Below are 21,952 nucleotides of genomic sequence, written 5' to 3'. Positions count from 1 at the left end.
TGAACACCGTTTATCCACATAATGGGTTTGAACTTGCATGATTCAATCTCACCTGTGTAAATCCTCATCACAAACATCCCATGATGCATTTCCGTTTATGCCACTTCCCTTACTTTAAAGCCCCCACAATTTCTAGTCCAAGAATAAGTTTGTTATAAAGAATTAATCTGTTATAGAGGCAAATAGACAAATATTTATTGGAAAATATATACGTATATACAAACAGAAATAAACCACACCTTATGCGTGTAAGAATATGTATGCACGTATATCTTCACAAAAAGAACAGGTTTGCAGAAGGGGAAATAGATAACAAAAACATAAGTTAATCTTTCAAAGGACGATGTCATAATGTTGTTGGTTCAAACTTGGGAAATAACACTATTAGAATGGAGGGAGGATTTCTGGGTCAGATTTCTCATTATCAGTGGCTGGGAACAAATGCAAAATGGGAGATAAGGTTAATGGGTCTTGGAATTTGTCCTTATCCATTGAAATAAAAAATACTGTTTTCAGTCACACTTCTCGCACCTTTGTTTAGTTAAGACTTGCAGCAGTCCAACTGTAATGGGTTTTGCAAAGCCACTTTTTGTATTGTTAAGAGAATATACCGTTAATTTGAGAAAATAATATTCAAAGCCCAACAAACATTGGTACATGTAGCATGTTATTTAGCCACATAAATTCTTTTTAACATACTACTTTGATTCAACAGATAAAAATAATTCAGAATTAACTTGCTAGGCTCAGGCCCTAAATGCACGCACAGTTTCCATGGAAGTCAGCATGTTGTAGGGCAGAATTTAGTCTGTGTGTTTAATTCATCTTAATCACTATTATTAATTCATAAGTACTGTTTCCAGAAATGTATTCAGTTAGTTTTACATTAGTCAAAATCAATTGCATGTGATTTATTTTGATCATTCAAGATTACAATTTTGATGTATTTCCTCTCATCCTGCTTGTCAAGCCGGGCAAAGAGGAAAGGCACTGCTAAAGGAGAGTTACCTTCTATCTATTCACTTTACTCCTTATTTCCTTTTATCAGGAATTTGAGTATTCTTTGGGGTAAACCTCTTTGGACTGGTGGGCTTTTACAGAGTGGGATGATGCAGTGAGTGATGAAATGCCACCGAGATGTCCAGTTAGACCTGGAAGTGCCTCTTATCCAACACAACATGGTCGTTGTGCTGGGCTGGTGGCAGTAGGTGATTTGGGTTCGCCATTCACACTTTCAGGAGACGCAAATAGAGGAGAGTGGACCCAAAATCTAGTTCAGTATGACTGCTTGTCAAAAGCGGTTCAAATTAAGAATCACCCAAATCAGCAGCTTTCTGGAGACTGGTTTCAAATAAACGGCTTAGTTGCTTGTGGACCCCCGTTTCTGTGCTGCAAGGAACACGACATCCTTGTGCAGACTGGGAGCTTTGGGGAGGCCCGCGATGCTTTAGACATAGAAATTCACTCAGGTCTGGATCCCAACAAGCCTTTGTTGCCTCTTGTTATTTCAGAGTGAACACATGGTGCAGAGCACCTCTCCAAGCACGGCTAGGCTAAAGGGCGATACGTGCTATATCCCTCATCTCTGGCATGGATGTAATGCCCTGCATCTCAGTTTGCCTTCTGAATTATCTTTGTAGAGTTTTCCAGTTTGCCAAACCAAGTTTGCCAGTCCACCTTGCAGCACTGGCAGGTGCTTGGGTGAGAGCTGATGGCAGACAGGACCACTGGATACAGCTCCAGGAACTTGCACCAGAAATAAGTCCTGTATGGTGCTTTGGTTTCACCTAGGAACTGGAAAATAGCATAGCCAGACACAGCTTTGCCTCCCAATTTTGGTGTGTAAGGGAGGACTCCAATATATCTGTGCCTGTTGCTTGCTTCCAGCTTGCAGGAACATTGACTCTAACCACATCTTACTTTTACAGGCAGTCTGGCTGGAGATTTGTGTTGGAATAACATGCAGAATCAGGCCCTCAATTTACAAATCAGCTTCAGGTAAGCACAGTGAATAAGGTTTTTGGGGGCTGTATTTCTTTTTCATTACGTTCAGCTCCACTCATGCTGTGTCTCCAGTTTGCAATTGTGCTCGTTGCTAGCTGGAAACACCACAAATGAATAACACTGGATGTTAAAGTCCATTCAAATTCCTACCATGGTTATATGTTTTCTGTAGACACTCATTAACGTCCTTGCATATCTTTGTGTTTCTTCCAGTCTTTTCAGTTCATTTAGAAAAAAACAAAAACCAAAAAAAGCACACCCATTTTTGTCTCTTTAATGCCATTTCCAGATAGAGACAACTCTACGTGGTGGGGAGAAAAAATAATAAATCATGTTCACAACCCCCCTGTCATTAAACTTGGGATCCACTCAAGAGGAACCTCCCTCACTTTGCGTGGCTCAGTCTGTTGTACAGTGAGCTCAGTTAAGCTGAATTCATAAAGCTTTTGTGGAATCAAAACAGCATGCTCCACACCAAGATGCCTTCACTTCCTGTGCCTTAATGTTAAATCCTATAGTACTGTGGATCTTATAAATGATTGAGTTATTTTTAAACCACTGGATGTCTTCCAGTCACTCTACTTCACGCTGGATTAATTATGTAAGAATACTGACTTGTTCGTCACTAATGTTACAACTTTCAAAAACAACATGCTGTTTAAATTCAAGCTTGGCAACTCTTGCCTGAATCCCCTCAAATTTATGGCACCACACCCATAGCATAATAAAATCTTTAGTGGTCCTTTGTCTTTTAGCTTGCCTTCTATTTTTTCTCAAGGGTGTTTTATGCTGGAAGATGCATACAAAAGTTGTCCAGATGTTATTTGTATCAGAGCAGGGATTTCAGTCCAGCTATCTGTGGTTGCAAATGTTTATTTTAATGGGTTATTGTGCAATCCTTGCTGTGTGGACCTCAGTGGCCTTATATGTATGTTCGCAGTTATGCCAGCACATTGTTTTTAGATATATTATTTTAGTCCAATAGCACTGTTACTGGTCACCGGGGGTGGAAGAGAGCAAAAAATTTAACACCTGTAGGAGCACAGGCGGTCTTTTCGCCAAGCTCCGCGCCGGCAGCTGGGTGCGAAGCAGCGGCGGGGCTGGTGGGCGGTGGGTGGGAGCGGGATGCATTTCCACGCGCTGAGACAGAGAGCTCGGCTTCGTCACCGCAGTATGCGCTGGGAGTTTATTTGACCATAGCTGTTGCAACAAACAGAGGGGTGGGTTTATCCTACGTATTTGGGAGGCTAATAAAATCTTAAGTGATATTTCCTTGATACTGGAGTAAATTGTTTATCTCGTAACTAAAAACACTCTATGTGTACACCAATTAGGACTGTGGATTTCAGCTCATTAAAATAAATTTAAAATGCAAGTTTCATTATGTGCTGTAAAGACTTTGAACAATTGCTGGAGGAAAATATCTGCAGAGCTCAGAGCCTTCCGTCGAGACTGTAAGACGAGCCAGGCAGTCTGTAGTACTGAAGGTCTGTCTAGAGGTCCTGCTCTACCTGCGCAGGTTGTGCCATGACCGAGGTCTTTCACTGCAAGGAGTTTAAAGTTAAATTCACGTGTTAAAAGTGCCTAGACTTGGATTTTTCAAGGAACATGGGCAAACAGGATGATGGCAATTAATGCAATGGAATGACACCCATTTGCACTTTCAAAGAATCAAGCCAATGTAACCTTTAAGAGAAAACATCATATTTAAACGTTGGTTTGTGTATTAACAGTCACATATTTTAATGTGCTTAACTAACACAGATAAGCTTAAGCCATTAGAAGGTAGTTTAAACCCTCATAATGTCCTTTTTGTAGGAATTTGTGTTTAATTTATACTGCTGTGTTCAGCTCCCAACATTCCAAAATCATGCTTAAAATAATTAGATTTAAAAAATACAATTGGAATTGTTCTTCATCTTTTTTTTTATTTTTCAGCCTTAAAATTCACATTTTGAACTTCTCCATAACAGGGACTGGGGGGTGGCTTTTAAAAGCAAAAGTTGATGGGTTTGAGCATCATGCGATTCCCAGAGCTTGTGCTTCAGTCAGACTGTACTTGTGAAATGGGTACTACCAGCAACGCAGACCTCATTTGTGTTTCTGCCCAACCCCACTTGTTTTCAACAATACTCAATCATAACGGACTTTTCTGTAAGGAAATTAGTCCAAATAACCATCTTATGCTCAAATTGAAGGTATCATGTCAGTTGTGAGTGGCATCAACCCCACCAAGAAGACAGCTTAACTGGGAACCAGTGAAAGCAGTTAACAGATGGCCTTCTATAAATCTGAGGCTGGGTTGGACGTTAAATATTTGTGTTCATGAGATTATAGAGTTGGAAGAATATGCAGTGTGGCCCTTCTGATGAGACCTTGCGTGCCCTGTGTATGATGCCTCTCCTGCAGTGCATCCTGCCTTGTGCCAGTTCCCAAAACAAAAGCGCCAAATATTTAATCTTGAAGCTTCTCCATGTCAGGGAATTCCTGGGTGTAATAAAGACCAAATCCTTCCTGCAGAGCCCGGGGCAATTCATGTCGATAAGATCCAGCTCTCTTCCAGCAGCAGGGTGAGAACCACAGATCTCAGTGTTTCAGCAATTGCTTCACCTGTGGGTCACGGTGCTTGAAATCCTGCAGCAATGCCTGGGAAAAAACAAATCCCCGTCTCAGGTCTTGGCAGCCAGCTAAGAAATCAATTGCTTCTCATTTATGTTCTGTAGAACGTAAATGTATTTATAAATTTGAAAGCAGCTGCTGTTGCTCGGCAGTAAAACGATTTTGTTTTACAAAACCTTTGCTGTTTGGTCTTAAACTAGAGAAGTTTTGCATGTATCCAGCACTCCTCTTCGCATTTCAGGGAAGAATTTGTCTAGCTGCCTCCGTGACATATGGTAATGCTTAGTTTGTGCTGTATGGCCTGGAGCCATACCACTGCAGCCTGTATGCTCCTCAGATCTCCCAGGCTAAGGGAATCAGGACGAGGCAGTATTTGAATGCAAAGGACTTCCTAGAAAAAGTCAGAATACAGCCTGGTGTGCCAGTACAAGGACAAGATGTTCCTCCCTCCAGGCTGAAGCAAATTCCCTATACGGGGCGAAGGTGCCTGCGCGCTCTCCCACTGTTTGCATGACACGGATTATAAAATCGACCACTAATGCGCCGTAAAAGACCTTGCAGATCTTAGCCATGGGAAAACAGCAAACAATCCCACTTCCCAAGGTAACCCAGAGGAAGTGGTGGCGTGGAGGAAAGCACCATGAGACCTTTTCTCCTCTTGTCTTCAGTGGGAGGATGTTTATTACCTTTACAGGGTGCTGCTAATCCTGCTGAGAACTCGCTCCTTGTTTTTTCACACACACCGCTCCCAGCCTGCCTGGGAATCCAAGAGAGGTCCGCAGACATCCCCAGCACAGCACGGTGGGCACAGAAACCCACCCGTGTTGGTGTGTTAGGGTGGGAGAGGAGAGAAAGAGCATGGCTTGCGGTGAAGGAGAGGGCTACAGGTCTGGCTTTGCAGCCTTTTCTTGGCTATGTTATTAATTCGTTCTGGGACCTTGGGAGACTCATTTAACCTCTCTTTGTCTCAGATTCAAACCTCTACAAGCAGTTATTATAACACTTGGCTGCATTATGGCATTGTTGAAAGGCTTAATTAAATTAAGTGTTCTGAGATCTTTGAATGAAAGGTGCTATCCAAGTGAAAGCCTGTTGATGATGATGACTCTAAATTACGAGGCCAAGTCCTTCACAAGTTTTACTCAGTCCTTGGTTAGACAAAGCTATTTTTAAACCCTGCATTTGATCTAGCATTAAAAATATTTTAGGAGTGCCGTGTGTACAGATATGACATCTGACCCACAAAGGGAGTGATTTGACAATGGAGGGTTTTAATGGAAGGAACCAACCACACTTCAGTCACGTTGAACGTGCTGATCCCAAACAATATACATACATTATTTTTTTTTCAGTTTATTTGAAAACCGTTAATTGAGAAGAATGGCTAGGATTTTTTAGTCATTTCAGGAGAAATACTGCCTCAGGTGTGAAGTAAGAAGGAACTTTACAGTATCATGGCCAAAAGATTCATAAACAGATGTCTTCTGTCTTCAAACCTGTGAGTGCATGGCTGGAAGGACAGCATGTAAAGTATGTTGGGGCTTCCACTAGTTGGTATCTTACCAACAGCGAGGAGGCAAAATTCCAAAGTCCTTTTTTAATTTGTATTCCCTTGCTACTTATGCAAAAACTCTTATGCTTTGACAGGTGCGCTGTAGCCCTGAAACTCTTCTCCTTTCTTCTGCCAAGCTTTTCTTCACCTGTTTCTTCAGCTCGACTCTCCCTCTTCCAGCATCCCTGACACACTCATTCTCAGTACTTTTTTATCGTTTGGCATCTTTTAGCCTGAATTGGAAAGACACAGCTTTCCTAACTGCTTTTATTGTGAAGCACCACCCTACGATACTGCCATACCAGTAACCTCAACAGGTCTTTTTAGCCCTATATCTGTTGCCATTAACCCTTCCTAGACTTTCCCACCAACTTGTTTTTATTTTTCAGAGCTTGTCTCTATCATACAAACCTACCTTATCAAAGTCACCAAAAAAAAAAAACAAGTGTAAAGACCTTATCAGTATATTTTATGTGGGCTAAAATTGTTTTTGTGGGTGCCATAGGCATAGGAACGCATCCCATTTCTGAGTCTGGGTTCACTAAAGGCCTGCTTTAAAGCCTATTATATAATAAGTGGGAGTCTTTCAATAGACAGGAAGGATGATATTTTGGTTAAAGCCTTCAGGAGATCAGGATTCAGCTTCTAGCTCTGCATGCTTCCTGTGTGGTTTTGGGAAAGACACTATGTGCCATAATTCCCCATCTGCAAACTAAAGATGATACTACATCCTGTTTCTCACCTTCTCCCTGTGAGCTCTGGAAAGCTGCGGAGGCTGCAAGCACTGGAGAGCAAATACTGTCACTTTTATATGCACTGTGTTCCACAATAACATTTCACTCTCAGCAGAAGACTAATGACTATTGTAGTGATAATAATAAATAATAATTGTAATCGCACTTAATACTTTTAGCTTTACTTGTACTTAAGTTTGATTCTTCCAGACTTCCTGGAAGTTTATCTTGGGACAAGCTTGAGCAAAGAATAATCATATCAAACTGTGCTAAATAAGGTGGATTTCTTTTCTGATAGATTTTCTCTCTATTTGCTGAAGGAGAATGAACAGTAGACTTAAGACCATCAAACTCATTTCACCTTTGTTATATTTAAACTAATTAGTCTCAGAGATGAAAACCACATTTCTCAGATTCCAGATAATCTTAAACAAAACACTTCATGCTGATTTTATTCTGCTTCTATCTGTGCAAAGATTAAACAAAACCCACAGTTGGTTTCATCTGCCAGGCTCTGAGAAAAAAAAAACCTTGCTACAGAAAGAGAGGTGGAAAATAAATCCAAGGCAAGGTTTGCTGTGCTATGAGTTTGCTCATCCTTAGTTTATCTTCTGCAAATGAGCATGTATGAAACAGTCCACCTACTGTTCCAGTTGCTACGATATAATGCAGTTCCACTGAATGATCCTGTTAACCTAACCTTCAATTTGCTGGGATTTGAACTCTGAATTACAGCTTACTAACATAGTTTAACAGCTGGTACAAGGGCTTCTTTTGAATTTTTAATCACATGAATTAAAGATTGCTGGAGATGCTTTTCAGACCTCCACTAGCAGTGATCCAATGTACAGAAAGACAAGTATAGGTAGCCCCTCGAGAATTAAGAGCACAAAGGTACTATGGCTTGTGAAGCTATGCTGCGCCCTTCGCTTGCCAAATTAGGAATACTAGTGCAAATTATTCATTTGAAACTAAATTCACATTATTGCTCCAAATGGACCCTGAGACATCCAGGCTGATTTTAAAATCTCCTTTTTAGCGTACACTTTTATACACAGTGTGCATCGCACAGGGCGCAGGCTTTGAAGATAAAGCTCAGTTTAGCAAAATGTTTCTTTTGTTCTCTATATAAAGGGAACGCACACACAAATGCAAGGGGGAGAGAGAGAAAGAAATATATATATAGGCTGATTGCAACCGATATCTGGAATGTCATGAAAACAAACACGACTGTCTGTGGATGTTTTGGGGTGGATGTGATCATTTGTTGCCATCGTAGTGTGCAGAATGCGTGTGTTTAGATTCTGCACTCTTTGCGCCTCCTGTTATTTATTCCAAGAAGACCTTTCTTATTGAGGATATTTCTCATGGAAAGGGGAAAAAAAAGAAAAGAGAGGAAAGCAAAAAAAGACAAAAATGTAGTTCAGCTGGAAGCTTCTCTACCCTAACGTGCCAGCTGATGAGTGCTGTGAGAACTTGGGAAAACAGACCCTGCCTCCCAAGTTCACCAGCCCTGCAAGCCTGAAGATCAGCATAATATAGTTGATGGAGTTGTTTAAACAAAGTAAGTGGTGGGGCAGGGAGGAGGGAGGAATAAAAAAATCAGGGCAGCAGGAACAAGGAAGCATGTTGCTTCTTAATTATGCTGTGTTCTCTCTCTAATGGATTAGCCTCCCCGCACGCTCTAAGTAAAGCAACTGGCATGTGGCATCTTCTGCAGATAGAGGAGCAGTGGCAAGTGTACAGCTGTTCGTGCTAGCACACAGGTGTTTGATTTTTGGATTCGTTAGCTAGACAGATTTTTAAGGGTGTACGGGGGAATCATCTGCAGTTGTTACATAGAAAGTGAGTTGTCCAAGAATACTGGAGTTAATTATTATGTAAATCCCACTGCACAGCCAAGGCTCAGAGCTGGAATCGGAACGGCTTCTCCCCCGCTCCCTGCCAGCTCCAGGTCACTGTCTGATTTCCTTGCTCTACCCTTTTCATTAAGTGCTGCCTGTGAGCTGGCAGCGGATGGTCAACTGCGATAGCAGAGAGGCAGGAGGGTCAAGTGGCGATGAGAGCAGCCAGGGCGATGCCCGCCCCTCCCAGCAGGCATGGCATCCTTGGGGAGATAGAGGTGGTCATGTCCAGTCACCGAAAAGGTGATGCTGAAGCTATGGGGATGTTTTTCGCAGTCCTAGGAGAAAGCCTTAAAATCAGCAGGTGGGGAAAAATTTAGACAGAGCTTTGGCAGCTTTCTCTGCTTGTTTGAACAGTACTTGTTCCCGCATGGAGAGCTTGTGCCGACGTTAATCATACCGAGCAATGCAGTGGCTTCGGGCAGCGCGTGGTTGGGGTAGAGTGCATTTGAGTGAGAACTGGGAATATCACCAGCTCCTACCAAACTGTCTTTATGGATGGACAGTGATTCATCTTTTTTCTTTTGCAAGACTCTTAATGTAACTATGCCTCAGTTTCCCCAACTAACAAGTTCTTTGATTTGATCAAATACAGAAATACAGGGCAGGGTGCTATATTTCCTGTACACTATTAATATGTATAAGCTTTTTATATTTTTAATGATCTGTTCAGAGCTATCAAGTAAACCAGAGATTTCAAGAGTGACCAGGGGAATCTTGGCATGAAAGGTTTTGATGGGCTGCACGAACTGGACAAATTCTCTTTCCCTTTCCTACAAGGCTCCTGGGATGGATCAGAGGGGCTGCTGATGGGTCTGCTCTCTACCCACATCCAGTGGCTCCAGCAGGAAAGAGTGAAAAAAAATCCTATTTGTCTATTTTCAGACACAATTTTACTTTGTAAGAAGTTAAATATTGGTTTATGTGTTCTGGGACCCTCAGATTTTACACTGCTGTTGGTATCCTCCCCAGGTATCTGCACCTCTGCTGCTGTGCTGGGTATTGACCTCTCAAGGCTGCATCACTGTGGTGATGGCTGAGCATTGCTTTGACGGGCAGCACCAGAAGAGCAGCAGAAGCAACATGGCCAGCATTAACGCTCTCCTGTAATTCAGATTTGAGTGATGAAACCGAAGAATGTGGAGCAGCTGGGAGCGGGTCTCAGAGTGCTGATAGTGGGCAAGCTGGGGAGTATCACATTTCTCTCCTGGGAATAGGCATTTTTCCTCCTAGAGTTAAGTCTTTTGTTTCGTTTGTGTATTCTGGTTTCAGTTTTGCTCCTTTCCTCCTAGCTGACAATGGGAAATAAATCAAATTCATCTCGTCTTGCTTGCAGTTTCCCAGGGAGGAGGAGAAGTGGAACACCTCAGCCTCTTCCCCCATGCCTCCTAGTCTTGCTCACTGATCTCAAAAGCGATGCGGCTCAGCATCGTTACACAGTTCCTGAGGTCTGGATATCACCATCCCTCACAGCAGCTCTGGTTGCAGTGCTTGCTAAACGTCTGAATTTCCTGCTGACTCAATGAACAGTTTTCAGCTTGTGGTACATTATATAGCTACCGGGTGAATGGGACTGAGCATTCCCGTTTGGCTCCAAGCACCACGTTCACCTGAGCTCGCTGGCAGGATGAATAGTTCACCGCGGTTCTAGTGCTAACCCCCTTTGTGAACTAGCAGTGAGCCATGTACCTTATTACAAAGGCCGACAGCTCCCTGGAAACTTAAATCCACTCTTTTTCCTTCCCCTACCATAGGGAGCTATAAAAGAAAAGGACTTGGTTGGTAGGCATGTAATATAACAAAAAGACCTCTGTTGTGGCAAGATCCAGACTCCCCAGTAACAATGAAGATTATGCTCTCGCATCGAAAATGTAGTTGCTAGCTTTAACTGTGGTACCTTATTATGGATTCCTGCAGTGTGCATTTATGTCAGGGCTTGGATGTTTAACTTAGGTCAAGTTCGGGTAGAAAAGAGCTCAGTATCTCCTGTTTTGTTTTTTTTTTTTTTTTAAATGTAGGGAAAAGATGCAGCTCAATATGCAGTTTTGATGCCACCTTCCCCCAAACCACTTCTCAGGGAGCTTTAAATAGCCTGACACTGGCACTGGGCAGGAGCTGGCAGAAGAATAGATTTTTTTTCATCTGATGGCTCGCCAAGGTTGTTTTCAAGAAGGAGAAGTAGAAGAAGAAGGGAGAAAAAAAAAACCCAAACCTCTTTTTAAATGCCAGTCATTCATTGCCTACCAGTTCCCATGGTTCTCCTATGGATGGTATCCACGTAACCATTCAAAGTACAGTAAATACTGAGGAAAGTGAAGAGAAACTCATGAAGCAGAGAACAGGGAGGGAAAATAGTTGGATATGGGATCTATGGTGGTAAGAGTCCCTGAGGGATCATTTCAAGATGTACCGTGAATGCTTACCTCATTCCCAGCAGTGGCTGGAGCAGCAGTGCTGGTGGGAGGACCTCATTTCTTCGGAATGGGGAAACCAACAGGTGATGCAGCAGCACCCATTGTGGGCAGTGGGGAGGCAGTGGCAAGCACTTTTCTGGGGTATCAAATATGGAAAAAGAAGGGTGTCTACAACTGTCATTCAGCCGAGATTGGGAAGAGAATGTGTAGCCCTTTGCAGGCACTGGTAGACCCAGGGAATTTGTACTGCCACAACTCTATCTTCTTTTCTGCTCCTTCAACCTTTGGAATGGAGAGGGTGGGTTTTTGTATTTTTAGTTTTTATTAATATTTATTGTTTGAGTTTTGTTTCATAAGTCAGGGAAGGAACAGAAGAAAGAATAGGTGAAATGTTATAAGGTCCCTCTTACCTACGTGATGCATGGATACAAAACCGTTTTTATTACCTCCAGGTAGGTAGAGATGTTCTTTTACGACTGCTTGTTGCAAGGGAAAGGTACGATACCTTTGCTGCATGTAACATATTTAGCCTCTGTGGGCCAAGGGAGGTGGTGCGAAAGAGAAAAACGTATTTGTCTCATTCAGAAAAAACTTTTTATACAGAGAGAGGGGCTATCACTGTGGATTTCTCCAATATAGATTGGTCAAGAACTTCCCTCCCTGTGAGCGGTACAATGTGTTTTCCATATCAACTCCCCTTTAATACGTTCTTTAACTAAATAGATTTATTTGCTCTTTACATTATGAATTACACAAATAAAACCATACCGGATTGGATCTTAGGACTGCTTTTTTTTCCTGACTCGGAAAGAACTTACGCCAATTAAAAGATGTGAAGTCTTACTGCCCTGGGACAGTTCTGGGATGGCTCATTTCTCTCTTGAGCTCCTTGTGCCCAAGGTTGACACCTAAAACAGACGTCTGGCTCCTTGTCACTGCCACGCCTTTTGATGTTCTAGTGACCCTCCCTGGTGCAATGAGCATTCCAATACATGACAGCTTGGCCCCTGGTTTTGCAGTCTTGTGTATATTGGAAAATCAAAAGGAAGTTATTTATTTCTTGTATCAAATTAAGTCCTTTTGTGTTTGTTTATGAAAAAAAAAATCAACAAAAGCAAACTAGCCTGAAGGAAGAGATAGGTGCACTTGGAGAAGTGTGAAGATTGGCATCAGGAACCTGTAGATGGCTTCTGGGATTGTCTCTTTTGTGAAGATTAGGGGAACTGAAACATATATAGTTTATACATATATACATATATATGTAACAAGTATAACATAGTGAAATGTTATACTTCCCTACAGACGCAGAAAGTCTTCACACTTGAGCACAGCAGCTTTACAAGGAATGTATAAAAGATGGTGATAAGCATCTGCACGTATCCGAGGACCGTTAGACGGTGAGGACTGTGGCGTTTCCCAGGAAGACGAGACCCTTGGTGTTGAGTGATATTAGTCTGTGTGGCAAGAAAGCGAATGCTGGGATGTCCGAGGGTCCACTTGGGTTTGCTTGGCACGTGCTCTGTGTTTGTGTAAATGGGAGAAGAGGGTCCCAGGGAGATTGCAAATGCCCCACCAGCTCCCTCACCAGCTTCCAGGCCCCTCTCTCGTGCAGCTGTAGCCATGATTCATCCCTGTTCCCATGCTCTTCTTGCCAGGAAGAGCACAGCAGGCACCTGGTGTGCTGAACAGACCTCAAGCAGTAGGCTCGGAGATCATTAACCCTTCAGTCACCATAGTAAGGTATTTTCCAAAGCACACGCCCAGCGCTGGCATAAAATCCCACAGGGAAATGGTGGGAGCCTTGTTTCTTGTTGGAGCAGTGTCGTCAAGAAGCATGATGTTGTAGATTTAGTGTATGAGGCAGCCTATTTCAGAGAAACAGAAGTGAAAAAAAAAGTGGTCTTAAGTCTGTGTGGGTCTTCTTAAAGCATCTCCAAGTAATGGGGAGGACAGATGTGAGATGGTGATATTAAAGGCTGAAAGCCTCTCGGCTCCCCTCTCAGCTGTAGGTAGGTAGGGAGCTTTGCAGTATCAAAGGAGTGTCTGAGGGAGCTAAGGTTCAACGCTGATAAGCAAAAGGAGGCCGAGGGCTCCCTTTGAATAACTAAAACTGGAGATAAGTGCTAGCCTGTGTGCCCCCGGGACGCTTCCAGTGCTGCTGGATTGGGGGGTAACTGGCCAGGGAGGCAAGGAGCCCCCTTAGGTGTTTAAGGAACGGGTTGATGAAGTGCTCAGGGACATGGTTTAAGGGAGTCTTATGAATGGTTGGACTCGATGATCCAGTGGGTCCTTTCCAACCTGGTGATTCTATGATTCTATGATCACAAGGTTTCTGGTAGTTTATAAGTTTCCTGTCCTTTTTTTGCACTCATTTTAAGTAACGATATGGCCTTGTACCACTAAAATAAGATATATAAGGGGGAAAAAAGAGTTGGCAACGGTTCTCTTTTGGACCTTTTTCTGATTATTTATACTCCAGTAAAAGAGGGAGCAGGAGGAACCTGCTTGATGGGAGCAAGTCCCCCTGTTACTCTATGCTTGTGTAGCAGGTTGTGCACTGGCCCCACAATGTGGAGCTTCCTTCACTCCCGTGATCATTCCCAGGGGAACTCACAGCACAGAGCAAAATTTCCTGTGCTAGAAAAGTAAATGCTTTGTGTATCTAAGAGGATAGGCCTAGTTTCTACAATACATGTTAAAAAAAAAAAAGGTCATACATGCAAAGAAAAGAGATGTCTGGTCATCTGGGAGCAAATTCTGACTTTATTCCAGAGCTCATGAATAATTCAGAGGGTCAAACTTATTTCCAAGCAGCGGAGCGTTGGTGTAGACCTCTTGCTTTGCAATGCACCTACTGTGGATAAGCCATTGCATGGGATGACCAATGCAATTCCTGGGACACAAAGGGCTGGAGGAAAGTCAGGAAATCTGTTTAAATACACACAAAAATGATGAGTTAGAGTAAGGCTATTTAAAGCTTAAAAGAATTTGGCAGTGTCTATTGCAGTCATCTACTTCTCCTTCCTTTCCCTTCCCTGGTCCCAGTTTTTTGCCACGATAACGGGTGCAGAAGAGGTGGCCTTGTCAAGCTTTCAGAAGGCAGCATACTGAAAAGGTCAGAGTAGTATAGTATGACAGAGCATGTAAGTCATTATCATTTTAATATTGCCTTTGTAATGAGAATGAGAGCAGAGCAAATTATTGTGAAATACACAGTAAAACTTGGGAAAACATCATGGTTATATTGCTGCCTAAGTTCTCATCACTAGCTTTAATGACGAGTGGATTCTATGTATGTCTTCATAAACGTGCTCTGTAGCTTAGAGAAGACTGAAACAAAAAGATTTGTGGCAATTTCCATGGTAACTATTCATTTTCCCCCCCAACTGCATAAGGAAAACTCGCATTACTGCAAGGTTGGGAGAAACTGAAGCTAACTAAAGAGCTTAGGGATTTTGTTTGATTTTTTGTTTGTTGGGTTTGTTCGGCTGTTTGTTTGTTTTAATTTAAGGTCTGTCAAAACTTTGGCATGAATTCTTGTCATTTGAGTAACATGAAAGTAAGTGTAAGATATTTTTTGGTATATCTAGACCTATTAAATTCCTAAAATAATTTTATTGCTCTTTACCTGAACTACTTGCTAGAGATACTCATTTTGCAGCGATTTAGGTGACTGATACTCACAGGGTTCACTTTGACTGATGGCAACATAGACACAAGTCTGTTGATGTCCTACTGCTGTGTACTGTTTCATGTTGCTTCATGTTACTCCTCTATTTCTCATTAATATATGCTTTTTATCTTACTCTGACAAACTGCAGCCTTTTACACACTCAGAGACTTAAATAAAGCAGATTATGGGTTGATTTATGTAAACCATTGAAAACTCCTCTTGAATGGGTTTACAAGCTGGCTTTTGTCACTTCGACTTTCTTTGATATCCGAGATTGCAAATTAAAATATGAAACGAAATGAAAGTTATACCAAATGTGCCATATGTCATTTATACGAAGGAAGCTGGCATTTCAGAGGAGTGAACTGTACACAGTTTAGGGCTTTGATCTTCAGGTGTAAGAAGCTACATGCAGAAAGTGCGTGTGGTTTTCCAAAATCAAGTTGTGATCAGAGGAAAGCGCCTTCTGACATGTTCTGGATCAGATAACTTGGAGAGACAGAGGTTCCCTTTGAGGTCATCAGTATGAGTCAGGTCAGGTAATAATGCTACTGCAGTGCTGTTACTCATGGAGAATTGTGCCTTTGGGATGCATTTTGCCTGGTTTTGGAGTCTTCAGTGGACTCTATGGAGCATGTGAACCCTCCACGCATTTACAGGTATACAAGAGTGGCTGTCCTGAGTAGGACTAAAAGTCTACAGTTGATTGGACTGAAGGTCCCTCAGGGTCACTGCACCCTCTGGTAGCGTCCATGAAATAAAGAGACATCTCCTTGGATTTCTTTTAAAGCAGTTCTCTGGAAAACAGCGATTCAAGATGGCTTTTGAACTTAAGTTGGGGACATCCGGGATTTTGTTTCAGGCTAATCTGTAGTGAATGTGAGAAAAGGTACATTTTCAGGGTTCGTTTTTAACTTAAGTGACAACATAATGGGGCTTGGGGCTGATGACCCCTAATCTGGTGAATGATCTGCTCTGATCATGGCATGTAGTTACTTGTCATGCAAGGATTGGAGTACTGCAGAACACTAGAAACACCTCGATCTCAAGGTTTCAATCTCTTTGGTTTTGGCAGCTCCTACAGGTACAGAGACCGTGTGAGAGTCTCTGGGCTGCTTGGCTTTTGGGAGGGAGGCTGGGGGTTCTGAGAAAAATCCCATCCTCATTCCCCACTTCACTTTGACAGGTAGCCCAGCTCCTCCAGAAAGTCATTATTCAAACAATAAGAAGCACAGGACTTATTTCATACCCAGGTCATGGCCTTCAGAGGAAAAATTTGAGGTGAAGGGTCTGCCATACCAAATAACTGTTTCTCCCTCTCATATAAATGTGACAAACCTCGTTCTCAGTACTTCAAAGCATCAGGCTACAATTGCATCAAACTTCAAATGAGAAGTGTGTAGTGGTGAAAGGGTTAACTGTAGCATCATTGGTTTTCTGAGAAAGCAGTGGGGGGAAAAAATCTGGACCCAAATTCCAAATTCTGGTTCCAGCTAAGCTTCACAGGGCGAGTTTGAATATTCTCTTTAAAAGGCAAAAACAATACAGTGCCCCAATTATTCTTTTATTTTGCAAAATGTCAAACTGCATGTGATCCATTTAATTTCTACAAGTGTTCCAAACGGGAGAGCTGTCTAGATGTTCCTTTAATTGAGTAATACCCTGCATAGCAACTATAGATTTAAACATCCCTAAAAAAAGCTGCTGTAAATCTAACACACACAGACACAGAGCTTCACTTCAAAACCTGCTCTAAATTCATTTTTGGGAGTTAAAACTCTATTTAACCTGTAGTTGTAACTCCTTATTGAACTCTCCTCATCTATTTTTCCTTCAATCTCGCTTACAAAAATGATGGCTTTAATTTTTTTTTTGGTAAAGTTGTCTATAAGATCTTCATGCCATGATGGATCTGTGCTACACGTTCACCTCCCAGAGCTGAGAAAAGGTCACTGGCAGTTCACTCTCTCCTTAAAATTTGAGAGACTGAGTTGCTCTTTGGTACTAAAGTTACATATAGAAGCTGTGAGACGTAAAAACAATATTATGCCAGCTTGTCAGAAATTTCCTCAGCAGCTGTCCTTCAGGTTTATCATATGTATATGTATATATATAGTCTTTTCCAAGCTAGAAAAGGTCTAAAACGCGACTAAATCAACTAATGGCAATTTACTTACTGAACAGAGGACATGGTTAAAAGACCGAAAACCTTGGGGTTTCTCCCCCGCTGCTTTTTTTTTCTTCATTGGCAAGAATGTGGACTTTGTTTGTCATCTTGTGGGCCTACCTATACCAGTCAAAAGGTGAAATGCCTGAATATTAAGCCATAATCCATCATTGTACACACACTAATTACTTTCTGTCCTCCCCTTCTCTTGTCGCTGTGGTCCAAAGCAGGTTTTGTGAGACTGAGTACATTCATCTGAGCTGTTAGCTGCTACGCTCCACCGCATCCTTGTATGATCTGCCTGGTCTCAGTCCCCCAGAGGAAATTTGTGCATGCATACTGTATGTGAACTTTAGATAAATAAATAAACACGAGAAACAGCTTCCAGATAATTGAAAGCGAATGAAGGAGGGAGCAAAAAGAAAACAATTTCTCAGGGGAGAAGCAGGCTGAGGTGGCAGGTATGATTAAAATCCATATGATTTATGAGTAGGTGCATTACTAACGTGACAACCCCTTAGTGTTTGTTTGTTTCGTTGCATTTGAAAATAAAGTTTTCTCTTTTTTTTTTTCACCCACTCCTTTTTTATTTCTTATCCCTCTCCCTTCTCCTTTCTCCCTCTCTTCCCCCCCCCCCATCTCCTTGCTGCAGGTTTTCCTCAGGAGTTAACCACTCAGGAATTCCTAGTGCCTGACTGAGCAGTAATTTAGCAAGCTCTCTTGTGCTCTTTTCCTGTCAGCATTAACATGTCAATTCATTTTAATAGTCTGGGCATGCGCAGAGGGGATGCATTTTCTCAGTAGGTATCCCATGAGCCCACCCCGCGGTGCAGAAATGTGTTATAGCTTGTCTCAGGCCACAGAGACTTCAGCAGGTTTATTTTCATTACGGGCAAGTGTATTTGTTAAGACAAAGCATGAACAAGGAAAAAAGAATATATAAAACAAGACTTTAAAATATTAAATGGGATCTATGCGTCTGATTGGTAATTTATGACCCACGCACAGAATCGGTTAGAAAGGGTTTCTCTGCATGGTATTATTGCACGGCATGGTTTAGAAAAAAATGTGTGCTGTCACTTACTCTGCTTTTTGGAAATTAAATGATATCACGCCACATTGGGAATTATCTGTAATCGTGATTAATAGTTGAATTGGCTTTTATATTAAACCAGATTTTACTTGCCATCTTTCTTATTAAAGAGCCTTCAGATAGATTTGTATCTAATGTTTTGCCTCAAGTATATAAAACCAAGAACTATGCAGTCCAAGAGCTAATCCTTTGACTACAATATTATCTTTCTATCTAAAAAAAAAAGTTGATTTTTTTTTAATACGCTTTAAAACTTATGCGTAAAATTGTAGATTTGTGAGAATAGAGCAGGAAAAATTAGAAAGCTACCTCTTGGCATCTTAAATGACATCTTTCCACATGCAACCTAAATTAAGTTGAGGGATTTTGGCTGTGCAGTACCTCAGCGTAATTAAATATTTAAGCACGTTGAGCTGTGGTATCAACATCCGTATGGTACCAATACTTTCTCAGCCTAGCTGGACTCAGCCGTGTTATCGAAGTGACCTGAAACGTTGGGATCACAGTTTGTCCTTAAAGGATCCTCTTCATCAAAGGAAAATGTACTTTTGTGGTAGGTTCTGCTTTCCCGCCTCTCCGAAGGCACACGGAAGCTGCAACGTCCTCCAACTGTGTGGGAACGTGCTTGCGCTGGGGCACAACTGCAGTTGAGTAGGTGGAGAATTATGTCAGGAATCTGTAGTTTGGCCTGGGGATTCCCTCTCTTCCCACTGTAAAAGGAACAAACTTATTTCCTCGAGAAAAGAAATCCACAAAGTACCTTTTTAAGGAACAAGCACTGCTTGATGCTGGTCAATAGCGTATTTCCCAAAAGTAGTTGGCACGAGACCTTGCGTGACAAAACATTATGGCACAGTGCTATAGAAAAGTAAACCAAACCCATGCTTTGAAGCTGAGTTATGTATGTCCGCTGGTCAGACAGTCGTTCTTTATGGCCTGAATAAGCCAGTGCGGTGACAGAGGAAATACTGACTCCAAAGGAGCGCTGCAGCTACCGAGAAGAAGTACATCTGTTAAAAGTACAAGTGGTGACGTGGTTCATACTCAGTGTCTGGAGAGTAATACAGGAAACTTAAAATTGGTTTCTGGTGAGCCATTCTTACGGCAGCAAAAACGTAGTTCAGAGAAAGTAAACTCTGAGACTGCTGGCCACTGTGAGAAAAAATTGTATCGGTGAGGATATGTCAAAAGCAATCTGCTTGGTGGGAGCCTACGACTTCATCAGTGGCATGATAAAAATATCCTGGATAGTTGCATATGTGTGTCACCAAACCACCCGTGGCCACAGCCATAGACCTTACACTGCCGGGGAGGGTCATTTTGTCACCAGAACACTTGTGGCTGGTCGGTCTCAAAGAGGTCCATCTCCTGGTGCTTTTAGGAATTTGCCCACCCATGGTGCACAGCTGAGAGCTTGAGTATAAGCTTATGGAGACTTCCAAGCCCATCCATACCACCTCTCTGAGTTCTTGTCATTAAAAGCCCTGTACTACTGAAAATGTAGCGATGTGAACAGCTTTGGAGGAAGTATTTTACTTTTCAGGGTAAAATACAGGTTGGCCAAGAGAAGATCAGCATAAGGTGACTATTGGCATATATTACCGACATTAAAATATTTCCAGATGTGTTTTCTAGGAGGTGATGCACAGGAAGTGAGGTTGTTTATGGACTATGACCCAGTAATTTAATTCCTTGGCCAAATTTTGCTCAAATTTGACTGATGGCCGGCAGAGACAACCAGTTTCACTGAATAATAAATTAAGTAGAAAAGAGAGATTTAAATTAACATCTTCACACAGCAGTTTTTTTAATTTCTTATTAGGTACGTGATTGTCTGTTTCTGGAAGCAGAAAGGAGAGAGAAAGAGGTGTTAAAATTTATCCAGTGGTAATAAAATCCTTAATTCAAGTGTCTGCATGGCTTCTCCCAAGTCTAAAAAGTTGTAGGGTCAAACTTTGCTCCATGTGGGAGTTTTCTACTCATCACAGACCAGAGAAGGATGCAGAGCCGGCTCTCGATAAGAGCGATAAGGAGAGGATTAGTTTTGAGAGCTAATTCCAATGTACCGTCTTTTCCCATAGAGGCTGAGGGTTCACGCAAGGAGGTGCATCCCTCTGTGCCAGACTCAACAAACACACACTCTCATCCTGCAAGGTTCACTGCCAAGTTACTCCACCTTAAATCACTTACAAGTTGGGTTTGAACTGTAATTCATGTTGGATTCTGGCAAACCTGGGAATAAAGATGTAAGGAGTGTAACGATTTTGTTCCCAAGAGAAAAGGCAGAGGAAGGGTGGGGGGACGCTTTGTGATGGTTTCACCACGTGGGAAAAATATCTTCCTAACTCTAAATAGCAAAATTGCGAAATCCTTGAGCATTTCAGGAAGATCAGTCACAGCGAAAAGCAACACAGGAGGCAAGGAAGGGAAGTCTGAGGCTTTAGGTGTGAAGACAGGCAAAGCAGGGTCACTGCTCCAGGGAAGGAGGACAGAGGCGGGCACGAACCCCAGAATTCCCTCAACAGCTGTACGAGGCTTAAAGCTGGAAGGGGATCTCCCAGCCCAGGTGGGTAGGAGGACCTCAACATATTTTTCCATCCACCACACAGCCAACTGAGGAGGAAAGTAATTGCTTTGGATAGGAGGCACAATAAGACATGAAATACAAGCGCGTCTTTTGTAGAATTTGTAAGCCATAAAAAATATTTCAATAACATCTGGTGCAGGGGCGTGTTGAAGCTTAATTAATTAATCCTTGCAAAGGCCCCAGAAAGTCTGGGATCAAAGGTGTTGCAGAAGTGCAAAATGCCATTATGATACCTATAAACGTGTGCCTGTTAACTTAAATGCTGTTTATTTATTGCCCCTATACACTTGTATAGCAGTATATATCAAGTATATGACGAACGTTTTAAAAGTATGCTTTTTCATCACATCAAGCTCTCCCTATCTCGATCCCCCTGTGCACGCCGGCTGTTGGGATGCAGAGGTGCTTGGCACGTGCTGCTAATAATGCATCTCAGAAACATGTAACTGATGCCGATAACGCAGGAGTTTTGGGGTGTTTTTTTTGTTTGTTTGTTTGTTTCTGCCGTGTTTTCCACTCTGTAATATTTATAGAGACGTTGCTACACAAGAAGTAGAGATTACACAGAGCAGCCCATAGCCACGACTGAAGCTTGAAAAATTAACTTCAGGGTTTGTTTCAGCTTGGTATGTGGCTGCAGGTTTTTTTTTTTCCTCTCTCTTCTTTTCTGTTCTAACAGCTGTCCTCCACAATAAAAAGTATTAAGTTTAGGTGGGTCTATTCCATGCATATTTTAACTAGATTAATTGAATTGAGGTCTCCTGTCTGCCTGGAGGGGTTTGGTTGGGTTTTTTTTGTTTGTTTGTTTCGTTGGGTTTTGCTTTGTAGCCATTTATAAATAATAGAAATCATAAGCAAAGCTAAGTTCCCACTAATTCAAAATGTAACGTAGGAGGTTGTTTACAAATCACAGGAGCAAAACGCATACATCTTCAGCAGTCAGAATGTAGGGGTCTTTTTTTCCTCTTGTATCTGAGGAAATAGTAAAATTTATTTCAGATTATTTCAGCTTTTGTTTAATGTTTGGCTTCACGGATTCCCATAGTTATAGGGAATCATCTTCTGACTTACACTGGGGAAAAAAAGTTTAGAAATGCGCTCTCTGATTCATAGCAGCATTATTTAGCCTAAATTTGTAAATTCTGCGCAGATGACAATAGCATCTTTGTAGCTCTTTTTAAATATAGATGAAATATGAGCTTTCC

General features: G+C 41.9%; 1 long non-coding RNA gene across 2 annotated transcripts in view; it reads left to right on the top strand.

Moving 5' to 3' along the window:
* Positions 1–1,880: 1,880 nt before the first annotated feature.
* Positions 1,881–21,952, top strand: part of LOC128852578 (uncharacterized) — a 45,584-nt gene continuing 25,512 nt past the window's right edge. For both annotated transcript variants that reach the window (XR_008450544.1, XR_008450543.1), the window contains exons 1-2: positions 1,881–1,998; positions 10,150–11,679. This is a non-coding gene — a long non-coding RNA (uncharacterized LOC128852578). The remainder of the gene's footprint in view (positions 1,999–10,149; positions 11,680–21,952) is intronic.

This window comes from Cuculus canorus, chromosome 6 (genome assembly GCF_017976375.1).
Source record: "Cuculus canorus isolate bCucCan1 chromosome 6, bCucCan1.pri, whole genome shotgun sequence".
Taxonomy (NCBI): domain Eukaryota; kingdom Metazoa; phylum Chordata; class Aves; order Cuculiformes; family Cuculidae; genus Cuculus; species Cuculus canorus.
The sequence above is the reverse complement of the archived record's forward strand: the minus strand, read 5'-3'. Positions and strand labels throughout refer to the sequence as shown.